This window comes from Pseudophryne corroboree, chromosome 4 (assembly GCF_028390025.1).
Source record: "Pseudophryne corroboree isolate aPseCor3 chromosome 4, aPseCor3.hap2, whole genome shotgun sequence".
Classification (NCBI taxonomy): Eukaryota; Metazoa; Chordata; class Amphibia; order Anura; family Myobatrachidae; genus Pseudophryne; species Pseudophryne corroboree.
In genome coordinates this window covers 166,142,502-166,156,013 of record NC_086447.1, presented here as the reverse complement: position 1 = coordinate 166,156,013, position 13,512 = coordinate 166,142,502, and positions in this window count along the sequence as shown.

Sequence of the window (13,512 nt, the reverse complement as noted above, 5' to 3'; positions counted from 1 at the left end):
TATAGCACACTGTATGAGCCAAAATTCACTTTATAGCACACTGTATGAGCCAACGTTATAGCACACTGTATGAGCCAAAATTCACTTTATACAACACTGTATGAGCCAAAATTCATTTTATAGCACACTGTATGAGCCAAAATTCACTTTATAGCACACTGTATGAGCCAACGTTATAGCACACTGTATGAGCCAATGTTATAGCACACTGTATGAGCCGAAGTGCACATTATAGCACACTGTATGAGCCAAAATTCACTTTATAGCACACTGTATGAGCCAAAATTCACTTTATAGCATACTGTATGAGCCAAAATTCACTTTATAGCACACTGTATGAGCCAACGTTATAGCACACTGTATGAGCCAATGTTATAGCACACTGTATGAGCCGAAGTGCACATTATAGCACACTGTATGAGCCAAAATTTACTTTATAGCACACTGTATGAGCCAAAATTCACTTTATAGCACACTGTATGAGCCAAAATTCACTTTATAGCACACTGTATGAGCCAACGTTATAGCACACTGTATGAGCCAACGTTATAGCACACTGTATGAGCCAACGTTATAGCACACTGTATGAGCCAATGTTATAGCACACTGTATGAGCCAAAATTCACTTTATAGCACACTGTATGAGCCAATGTTATAGCACACTGTATGAGCCAAAATTCACTTTATAGCGCACTGTATGAGCCAATGTTATAGCACACTGTATGAGCCGAAGTGCACATTATAGCACACTGTATGAGCCAAAATTCACTTTATAGCACACTGTATGAGCCAATGTTATAGCACACTGTATGAGCCGAAGTGCACATTATAGCACACTGTATGAGCCAAAATTCACTTTATAGCACACTGTATGAGCCAATGTTATAGCACACTGTATGAGCCAATGTTATAGCACACTGTATGAGCCGAAGTGCACATTATAGCACGCTGAATGAGGCAACAGAATGCAGGGACATAATGCCGGGAGAAGAGAGGAGGGGGGAGAAATGGGACACACACACACACACACCTAATCATTGATGGAGGCCGGGTCCCGCCGCGATATTGGGAACGGATGCCGAGCGGTGCAGCGAGGCGGAGGACGAAGACAGAGAGAGAGCGTCCTCCTGACGCGCGTACAGGAAGGAGGGGGCGTGCTCAGATCAGAGGTCACTGTACGCGCGTCAGGACGCTCCTCTCTCTCCTCGTCCGCCGCCGCGCTGCACCGCTCTCCAACCCGTTCCCAATACCGCAGCGGGACCCGGCCTCCATCCCGCTGCCGGTATATGTAGGGGGGGCGTTCGCCCTGATCGCCCCCCGCTAAATCCGCCACTGGCCTCACCTGCCTCACCCGACCGCACGTCACTGATAGGTGTGTAGTGAGCAGGGGGGATCGGTATGCTATGTAGGGTACAAAGTGTGATATAATAGGTATATAGTGAGCAGGGAGGATCGGTATGCTATGTAGGGTACAGAGTGTGATATAATAGATATGTAGTGAGCAGGGGGGATCGGTATGCTATGTAGGGTACAGAGTGTGATATAATAGCTATGTAGTGAGCAGGGAGGATCGGTATGCTATGTAGAGTACAGAGGGTGATATAATAGGTATATACTGTAGTGAGCAGGGGGGATCGGTATGCTATGTAGAGTACAGAGTGAGATATAATAGGTATGTAGTGAGCAGGGGGGATCGGTATGCTATGTAGGGTACAGAGGGAGATATAATAGGTATGTAGTGAGTAGGGGGATCGGTATGCTATGTAGGGTACAGAGGGCGGGATTTACTAAAGGGAAAATGCGGTAAAACCCCCGTTTTACCGCATTTTCATATGTACTAACTCCCGACCGCCGCGTTTTTGCCTCATAGGGTATCGCCATCTTTTTATGGCGATACCCTATAGAAGCCTATGGGATTCTTACCGCCGCCCCACGCCGCATCCCGCCGCCGCCCCTCGCCGCTCACGACGACCCCTCCGCTCCCCCCCCCCCGGCATACCTGAGCTGCTGCTGCCTGCTGGTGCGGCCCCCCTCCTCCTTCTCCCCCGCATCACAGCCTTGTCTCCTTCCGGCTGCAGGGGGGAGGAGGAGGAGCCCGGGGACTCCCTGCACACGTCACCTCCCGAGTCTGGGAGGTGACGGAGACCCCCGCTGACCCCCGCAGACCCCGGCAGACATCATCGCGGGGGGCCTCCTATACCGCATTGCGATACTAATCGCATATGTTAGTACATATGCGATTAGTATCGCTGCGGTAGGCGGCGATTGCTTATAGTAAATCCCGCCCAGAGGGTGATATAATAGGTATATAGTGAGCAGGGGGGATCGGTATGCTATGTAGGGTACAGAGTGTGATATAATAGGTATATAGTGAGTAGGGGGGATCGGTATGCTATGTAGGGTACAGAGTGTGATATAATAGGTATGTAGTGAGCAGGGGGGATTGGTATGCTATGTAGGGTACAGAGTGTGATATAATAGGTATATAGTGAGCAGGGTACATAAGGTGATATAAGAGGCATATAGTGAGTAGGATACATAGAGTGATATAATAAGTATATAGTGAGTATGGTACATAGGCAGGGTGATATAATAGGTATTATATCGAGTAGGGTACGCAGGGTGAAATAATATGTGGATTACATATAAAATCCCAGCGGTGTCCTGAACGATGTCGGGATTCCAGCATCGGTCACATGTACTCGCATCCCAACAACTGGGATGCTGAACACATCCCTAATATGTATATAGTGAGTAGGGTACGCAGAGTGATATAATATGTATATAGTGAGTAGGGTATGCAGGGTGATATAATATGTATATAGTGAGTAGGGTATGCAGGGTGATATAATATGTATATAGTGAGTAGGGTATGCAGGGTGATATAATATGTATATAGTGAGTAGGGTATGCAGGGTGATATAATATGTATATAGTGAGTAGGGTATGCAGGGTGATATAATATGTATATAGGCCCTCATTCCGAGTTGTTCGCTCGGAGTTTTTCATCGCATCGCAGTGAGAATTCTCTTAGTGCGCATGCGCAATGTTCGCACTGCGACTGCGCCAAGTAACTTTACTATGAAGAAAGTAAGTTTACTCACGGCATTTTCATCGCTCCGACGTTCGCATTGTGATTGACAGGAAATGGGTGTTACTGGGCGGATGCACGGCGTTTTAGGGGCGTGTGGCTGGAAACGCTACCGTTTCCGGAAAAAACGCAGGAGTGGCCGGAGAAACGGTGGGAGTGCCTGGGCGAACGCTGGGTGTGTTTATGACGTCAGCCAGGAACGAAAAGCACTGAACTGATCGCACAGGCAGAGTAAGTCTGAAGCTACTCAGAAACTGCTAACTCGTTTGTAATCGCAATATTGCGCGTACGTCGGTCGCAATTTTAAGAAGCTAAGATTCACTCCCAGTAGGCGGCGGCTTAGCGTGTGTAACTCTGCTACATTCGCCTTGCGAGCGAACAACTCGGAATGAGGGCCATAGTGAGTAGGGTATGCAGAGTGATATAATATGTATATAGGGGGTCATTCCGAGTTGTTCGCACGCAAGCTGCTTTTAGCAGCTTTGCACACGCTAAGCCGCTGCCTACTGGGAGTGAATCTTAGCTTATCAAAATTGCGAATGAAAGATTAGCAGAATTGCGAATAGACACTTCTTAGCAGTTTCTGAGTAGCTCCAGACTTACTCGGCATCTGCGATCAGTTCAGTCAGTGTCGTTCCTGGTTTGACGTCACAAACACACCCAGCGTTCGCCCAGACACTCCTCCGTTTCTCCAGCCACTCCCGCGTTTTTCCCAGAAACGGTAGCGTTTTTTCACACACTCCCATAAAACGGCCAGTTTCCGCCCAGAAACACCCACTTCCTGTCAATCACACTCCGATCACCAGAACGAAGAAAAAACCTCGTAATGCCGTGAGTAAAATACCTAACTGCATAGCAAATTTACTTGGTGCAGTCGCACTGCGGACATTGCGCATGCGCATTAGCGACTAATCGCTCCGTTGCGAGAAAAAAATAACGAGCGAACAACTCGGAATGACCCCCATAGTGAGTAGGGTATGCAGGGTGATATAATATGTATATAGTGTGAGTAGGGTATGCAGGGTGATATAATATGTATATAGTGAGTAGGGTACGCAGGGTGATTTAATATGTTTATAGTGAGAAGGGTACGCAGGCTGATATAATATGTATATAGTGAGTAGGGTACGCAGGGTGATATAATGTGTATATAGTGAGTAGGGTATATCGTGAGTAGGGAACGCATGGTGATATAATATGTATGTAGTGAGTAGGGTACGCAGGGTGATATAATATGTGTATAGTGAGTAGGTTATGCAGGGTGATATAATATGTATATAGTAAGTAGGGTATATAGGGAGTAGGGTACGCAGGGTGATATAATATGTATGTAGGGTACGTAAGGGTGATATAATATGTATATAGTGAGTGGGGTACGCAGGGTGATATAATATGTGTATAGTGAGTAGGGTATGCAGGGTGATATGTACCCTACTCACTGTGTGCATACTATAGAACCCTCTGTGGTATGCTGCTCTTTGCACTATAGTTTTCGCCTGCCACTGTGGAAATAGATACGCCCATTGGTGGATCTAGATACGCCCCTTTGGGTGGAACATGACACACCCCCTCAACGGTGCTCCTATAATCTTCATGAAACTACTTTTCAAAAGTAGGCAAGTATGTTATAAGTTTCACACCTATATGTAAATTATGTGAGGTGCATGAGTTCCCAGATATACTGGGCATGACTGAGACCCGAACGCAATGCTGATTATCACGGAGTTGAGTGGTAGTTAGCATTAACTTAGCAACTGTGTGTTATGCAGAGTACAGTATACAAGCAAAAGGTCCTGCTGAGATTGCGAAGCACTATATCAGCGATGTCTTCTACTGGGCTGTGACTGGGAGGTTGCTAAACCATACCTCCTAACATTTGGAGTCAAGGAAGCAGGACTTCTTGGTGCGGCAAAGCCACGCCGCTGCTGCAAGGGAGCGAGGGCTATAGAAAGGGGGCATGGCTACCCAGGAGTGCCACAATCACGAGCCACGCCCCATTTTCCATCAGTAAGGGGTAGGGATGGCCATCGGTGTGGTTGCCATGGATGGTTACCATCGATCGCTGCCAACTATGCAGTGGCTAACCATCTATGGTTCCCACTATCGATGGATATCCCTGTTTTTTCACTAACTGTCCCAAGGGCCAATCAGAATACAGGGGCAGGGCTTCACATGTCAGGGGGTGGAGCTATGCTTAATATCCCATCACCACATAAAAAAAAAATATATATATATATATTTGGTTATACTTTTCCATCGATGGAGGGAAACCATCTGATTCTTCCCCATCAATGTCAAAAGTATTCTACATCGGCCATAAACCATTGATGATTTTGAATAATTGATGGTCGATGACCATCCCTAGTGAGGGGGCATGCCCAGCGCTCTGTGAGCTGTGACCTTCTGTCTCCTGTGAATAGACGCTGTGCACAGCATCTATTCACCGCTGCACTTCTAGACAGAGCAGTGAGTGCAGGAGCCTCCAAACTGCCCCCGCCGCCCCACTGCAGGACACTGCGGCCCGCGGGTGGGACAGTCTCAAAAAACAGGTCCATCCCGTGAAAATCGGGACTGTTGGGAGGTATGGGTAAACAGATGCACAGAGATGGGGAGTAATTCAGACCTGATCACTGTTGTGTAAATAATGCGCATGCACAAGGCCAAACTGCGATAGGAAACAGCATTTTTTTTGTTTGCTAGGCAAACGCAGGTTGATTGATAGGAAGCGGATGTTTGGGGGTGGTAACTAGCTGCTTTCTGGGAGTGTCAGGAAAAACACAGCATTCCCAAGCGTTTTCAAGGAGGATGTGTAACGTCAGCTCTGGCCCCGATCAGCCTGTTTCTTTCGCACTGTAGGAGTAAAGTCCTGGGCTACGCACAGACTGCACAGACTGGAAAAAACATTTGATGGTGAGTGAGTTGTAAATGGATTTGCAGCTGAGCGCCGTTTGCAAAGCTTTTTGCACGGCGTATGCAGATTTGCGTGGGGCAAAACTTCACTCTGTCTGGGCAGCGACTATCCAGTCGCAAACCTCGGCAAATTCACAGAGGAGCAATCAGGTCTGCGTTAGGCCCATAGGGGGTAATTCAGAGTTGATTGCAGATGTGCTAAATGTAGCACATCTACGATCATTTACTCTGACATGCGGGGGGACGCACAGCACAGGGCTAGTCCGCCCGCATGTCAGGCCCTCCCCTCCCCCGCACAAGTACAAAAGCATCGCACAGCGGCGATGCTTTTGTACATGACAAGTAGCTCCCTAACTGCGCAGCTCCTGCGTGCTGGCAGGGAGCTACTTGTCGCATCCCGGGTCGCAGTGGCTGCATGTGATGTCACGCAGCCACCGCGGCCCACCCCCGCACAGTCCGGACACGCCTGCATTGCCCGGTCCACGCCGCAAAAATTGTGACCAAATGCCGCTGCCTGCCCCTCCAACCCAGCGAACGCCTCTGCCTATCAATAAGGCAGAGGCGAATTGCTGGGCTGAGATGCCGATAGCATCTCTGGCATGTGCAGTGCGAAAACGCACAGCAGCGCTCAGGTCTGAATTAGCCCCATAGTCCATCTTATGGATGTGTCATGGCAGAGTCACTAAATTGTTTGAATACTCTGATGCGCCATTGTTCATTTTGGAAACCAAACTCCGATAGTAAATCTGCACCCACCATAGTATTGATAGTGCGACCGACGGTGGCATCTTAATAGGCACCAAGTGGTATAACAGCATCTACAGATGCCCGAGGTGGGTTTCTCAGTCCTCGCACATTCATATGCATGGATATACACCAGGAAAGGACTTTGTAGTGGCATTTGCAAAAAGGCGTTGACAGGCGACAGCCAAAAAATGCAGCTGTCACCACATCTGTATCCATCTCTAAATGAGGCTTAAAGGGGGTGGCATCAGAAACGGGGTGCGGGCCGCACTCGGGTGTCACCCCTCTGTAGTGACTGGAGTCAGGTGCTGCAGTGATGCTGGGCATGTTCCCGAAGTGAAGTAATCAGAGAGGGGCTTCCAGTAGGGCTATATCCCCTCTAGTGATGCCAGCAGGGGACTTTTTCGAGACCATGCCCCCAGTTGAAAAGCCACACCCCTTTTGGGGGTGCATGCGGGTTCTTTTGGCTGCACCAGGTGTCACAAACCTCCGTGTCACCATTTGGAGAGTCAACAGTGGCTGTTACTAGTGGGCACCCAACGGAGTAATTAAATTGATCCTCCTTTCGGGAACAAATGTCGCAAACGCACACATTTCTGCTCGCAGCCTCCTGAGTTGGTGAGCAGAAATGTGTGAAACCTCCATGGTTTGGGCGCCTTAACCAGGATTTTAGGCGGGTTTAGCAACTTTACATGGCCAAACTCTGACTATTTTGGAGCAACAAGAGTGATAATGAATGCCCAAAATCAATTGATATACTATGTTAAGCACCCATTTATTAGCCCAGAAATTTTTTTTTAATTCACCCACTGTGGCTTATACAAAGTTATAAATTCATCTGTGAATTTTGAATGTACAGTATACAAAGTAAATAGTAAATTTGTAAATCATGTTAGGTGGTGTCATGTTTATACGCAGAAAGGAGGATCACAAATTATATGTGATCTAAGGTGTGGTGATTACCTGCAGAAATAATCAACAATAATGATTTCAAGTGACTGTATATATATAATTTTGTATTCTTTCAGCTTAGATGTGACAAAATGGCTGACAGACGATGTCCTGCATTTGACCTCCATGCATCTAGGCTGGGGGAGATCTACAGACCATACAGTTAGGGATGAAAGTAATGACCAGACCATAGGTTATAAATACTGATGAGAGGGAGATGTCAGGGAAATCACAATTTCTCCTGTGAGCTGACCTCAGAGTTGTGTATTGTCCAAAATCTAAATTATCTGTGGTCTGGGACCCTGACATGACATAGTAAAAAGGGATTGCATTTCTACATCAAAAGCATGTGTTCAAAGCAGATATTGCCAAGTTCTGGACATTGAGGTTTGATAAGCCCAATTAGTTTGTTATGTCAACAGGGGGTCTCTGTAAACAGACCAGGGAAGTGGGACAAATGCCCTGACTGGAATGTTCAGGAATCCTTTCTCCTGGCTAGCGTCATAAACCTCTGGAACTTCAAGCCACAACTCCAGGAAGATGTGACACCCAGATCCCAGACTTTACTCTCTCTGAAAGAGATTCATACAGTATGCCTTTGGGCTACACCCTCTCCCCCCTGCATGTTGCCAAGCACCAACATTATGTAAAAATGGTGTATGTTTAATGTCCAGCAGGGAAGTGGTTAAAAAAAATCTCAGGGGGGGGGGGCTGCTGCAGCTGAGGGCTATATTTGTCCCTCTCACTGGGACAGAGAGTGCATCTCTTGGGGATACAGCAGCTACATGCTGTAGATGACCATTGTCTATTCTGTGAAACTCCCCCACAACAGAACCACCTAAGTTCGTTTGAGTAAGTGAGTTAGGTTATCTGTATTTTAATTTCTTTTCATTTGCTTTTGAGATTGCTGTACTCTGTGTGTGTTTTTAAAATATTCTTAATAATCTTTGTAACATCTTTTTGTAACTAATGCACTGAAGTATTCTTGAAATTAAATATCACATTTTTTGATCTGATTCTGTGATTCTTATGAACAAAGGCCTCATGTGGCACATGTCTAACTACTTTTCTAAGTATTGCAGTGTGTGTGTGACAGGTAGAAGTGAAGACTACGTTGCGTTTAGTTGCTAAATTCCTCTTGTTGGTGGCAGCTAAGGTATTTGATTAATCCCGTGTGTCAAAAGTGACCCCCATGTCGCATGTGGCAATTATCAAATTGACGTATTTGTAGAATTGGCTGGCAGCGTCGTCACAGGTGGCTTTCTCAAATGTACAAAAAACATACAGTAAAGGATTTCATTTTCCTTAAACAGATAGTGCTCACTTGTGTAAATTATGATTTTAATTAGAGATGTGTGGTTTAGTTCTCCAGACATCCAAACCCAACTGAATTTTTTGAATCCGAACCAAAACCCAGCCTGGATCTCCAGAGAAGATCTGAACTGAACCAAGTCCTGGACAAATCCAAATTTCGGATTTTGGATTTGGTTTGAATTGCCAAAATAACATTATTTTAGATGTTTTTATCAATTTTTGTTTAAGAATCAGCCGGCAAGGGTATTTGCATGGTTATTGACACCGGAAATACTGACACAGGTATTGCCTTAGATATTCCCAATCTATCACCTAACGACGAATATGGCTCAACAATACAGTATATAGAAAATTATGTCCATAGCATAAGGGAAGATACTAACATCGGTGGGGGGGGTTTGGAAAGCCTTAATAGGTCAAATAGAGATAGTAGTGAGGAAAGCTGTATTAAGTATGATGGGTGTGGAAAGGGAGGGATGAGAATAACAGTTGGTAAGGGTAAGTCTCGAAGGGCACTTGTAAATATAGATAAGTTACCATTAAAACAAACGGGCAATGGAGATGCTAAAATGTTTGCTTGCAAACGCAAGACGCCTATCATGTAAAATGGGGGAATTGGAATGACTTGTATCAAAATCTCAGTATGATATTATAGGTATTACGGAAACATGGTGGGACGACTCTCACGACTGGGTTGCAATTTTGGAGGGATATTGTCTTTTCAGGAGGGATAGGGCTACCAAAAGTGGAGGAGGGGTATGTCTCTTTGTTAAACCACCTCTAAAACCAAACTTAATAGATGGTATTTACGAGGGGACTGAAGATAACGTGGAGTCACGATGGGTTGAGATCACAAGTGGGGGCACAGAAGCAAAGAAACTAGTCATTGGCACGTGCTACAAGCAACCGGATATTAACATATATGACGAGGAACAACTCTTACTGCAAATTGAAAAAGCTGCGGGAATGGGGGACATCCTAGTTTTAGGGGATGTTAACTGTCCGGGTATATAAATTAGAGTAACGATTCATGTATAAAAACTAGGAGCAGCAGGTCCTTAAATACATTAAAGGATCAATACTTAACTCCATTAGTCGAGGAGCCAACTAGAGGTAAAACTATTCTGGACCTAGTTATTACCAATAATATTGACATTATATCAAACACTAAAGTTGGAGAGAGCTTGGGAAACAGTGACCACTTTATGATCACATTCGAAATCAGTTTCAAGAAACACAGCTATAAGGGAGCAACTAAAACATTAAACTTTAGAATAGTTAACTTCAATATGCTGAGACAGGCACTAAACGACATTGGGGCTCATTCCGAGTTGTTTGCTCGCTAGCAGATTTTAGCAGCATTGCACACGCTAGGCCGCCGCCCTCTGGGAGTGTATCTTATCTTAGCAGAATAGCGAACGAAAGATTAGCAGAATTGCGAATAGAAAATTCTTAGCAGTTTCTGAGTAGCTCCAGACCTACTCACAGATTGCGATCTGCTCAGTCCGTTTCGTTCCTGGTTTGACGTCACAAACACGCCCTGCGTACGGCCAGCCACTCCCCCGTTTCTCCAGACACTCCCGCGTTTTTTCTTGGCATGCCTGCGTTTTTCCACACACTCCCAGAAAACGGCCAGTTTCCGCCCAGAAACACCCATTTCCTGTCAATCACACTCCGATCACTTCAACGATGAAAATTCTTCATTCGGACGTGAGTAAATCTACTAAGTTTTGTGTTAAAATACTAAGCGCATGTGCACTGCGTACCATGCGCATGCGCATTTTAGCCTTAATTGCTCCGTTGCGAAAATCGTCAACGAGCGATCAACTCGGAATGACCCCCATTGACTGGGAAGTTTTGTTTCATGGTAAAGACACAACGGAAATGTGGGATGCTTTAAAAGGGTTGCTTGAAAGCAATATTCACAAATTCATTCCCATGAGCAGTAAATGCTGGAGTACTAAACACAAGCCAATGTGGCTCAATAAGGAGGTCAAAGAAGCAATGGCTAAAAATAAGCATGCTTTCAAAACATTTAAATCTAATATAGGGGAGGAGTCATTCCAGCATTATAAGGAATGCAATAAAAAAAATGCAAAAAAGTAGTAACGGCAGCTAAAATTGTAAGCGAAAAACAAATCGCTATAGAGAGTAAAACCAATCCTAAAAAGTTTTATAAATACATAAACAGTAAAAGGTTAAAGAAGGAGAACATAGGCCCACTAAAAGATGAATTGGGAGCTTTGATAAACAATGATAAAATAAAAGCTGAAATACTGAACAAATTTTTTCTTCAGTATTCACCAGGGAGGATCAGACTATAGTGAAGGTAATGACTCTTGGCTTCATGCATGTTTAAGTGAGGAAGTAGTCCTGGAAAGACTAAGCAACATAAAGATTAATAAATCACCAGGCCCAGATAGTTTTCATCCAAGGGTTATTATGGAGCTTAGGTTGCAGCTAGCAAAACCCCTATACGTGATTTTCCAAAATTCAATTACATCAGGCATGGTGCCAAAGGATTGGCGCATAGCTGAGGTAGTGCCTTTATTTAAAAAGGGAACTAAAAATAATCTTGGTAACTATAGACCAGTTAGTTTAACCTCTATAGTGGGTAAAATATTGGAAGGTATTTTGAGAGATAGCATACAGGATTATCTGCAGGTTAATAAGATTATTAGCGAAAGTCAGCATGGGTTTGTAAGGGACAGATCATGTCAATCTAACTTAATCAGCTTCTACGAGGAAGTGAGCGCGAATCTTGACCAGGGAAAAGCAGTTGATACAGTGCCTCACAGGAGACTGATCATCAAGTTAAGGGAACTTGGCCAAGGATATACTATTTGCACATGGATAGGTAATTGGCAGCATAACAGAGTATAACGAGTAGTGGTCAATGGTATGTTCTCTAGCTGGGCACATATATATATGTTCAATATATTTATCAATGATCTAGGAACAGACACAGTGTCAATCTTTGCAGATGATACTAAACTGTGTAAGGTAATTAATTCAGAAAGCGATGTGGAGTCTCTACAGAATGACTTATTTAAACTTGAAACCTGGCCGTCTAAATGGGGAATGAGGTTCAATATAGAAAAATGCAAAGTTATGCATTTTGCGACAAAAAACACACATGCATCTTACACTCTAAATGGGGAAAAATTATGGTAACCGTGGTGGAAAAAGATTTGGGGGTGCTCATAGATAATAGGCTTAGTAACAGTACACAATATCAAAATGCAGCAAAAAAGGCAAATAAAGTGCTTCCGTGCATAAAACGGGGCATTGAAACAAGGTACGAGGATGTAATCCTGCCACTGTACAAATCATTGGTACGTTCACACCTTGAATATTGTGTTAAATTTTGGGCACCATATTATAAAAAAGATATCGGGTAACTAGAAAGGGTTCAAAGGCAAGCTACTAAATTGATTAAAGGGTTAGAGACACTGGAATACGAGGAAAGACTTACTAGGCTAAATATGTATACACTAGAAAAGAGGCGTCTAAGAGGAGACATTATTAATATATTCAGGGCCGTTTCTAGCCAATTTGGCTCCCAGTGCGAGATTTAAAAATGCGCCCCCCCCCCACTCCCCCCATTCACATAAAAAAATGCGCCCCCCCCCATAGATATAAAGAGTGAAAGCATGGGCGCGCTGAAGGCGCGCGCGCTCCCGGGAAGGGGGTGTGGCCTCGTTAAAATGGGTGTGGCTTTGCTAAGATGGGCGTGACCTCATCTGATCTCATCATCACGGCCACCAAAGGATAAAAAAAAAAAGTTCTCATTTTACACATTACAGCAGGCACGTGACCCCATTTTACATAGCACGGCAGGAAAGTGTCCCCATTTTACACATTGCGGCAGGCACGTGTCCCCATTTTACACATTGCGGCAGGCACGTGCCCCCATTTTACACATTGTGGCAGGAAAGTGTCTCCATTTTACACATTGCGGCAGGAACGTGCCCCCATTTTACACATTGCGGCAGGAAAGTGTCCCCATTTTACACATTGCGGCAGGCACGTGCCCCCATTTTACACAGTACAACAGGCAAGTGTCCCCATTTTACACATTGCAGCAGGCACGTGCCCCCATTTTACACAGTACGGCAGGAAAGTGTCCCCATTTTACACAATGCAGCAGGCACGTGCCCCCATTTTACACATTGCGGCAGGAAAGTGCCCCCATTTTACACATTACGGCAGGCACGTGACCCCATTTTACATAGCACGGCAGGAAAGTGTCCCCATTTTACACATTGCGGCAGGCACGTGCCCCCATTTTACACATTGCGGCAGGCATGTGCCCCCATTTTACACATTACGGCAGGCACGTGACCCCATTTTACATAGCACGGCAGGAAAGTGTCCCCATTTTACACATTGCGGCAGGCACGTGCCCCCATTTTACACATTGTGGCAGGAAAGTGTCTCCATTTTACACATTGCGGCAGGAAAGTGTCCCCATTTTACACAGTACGGCAGGAAAGTGTCCC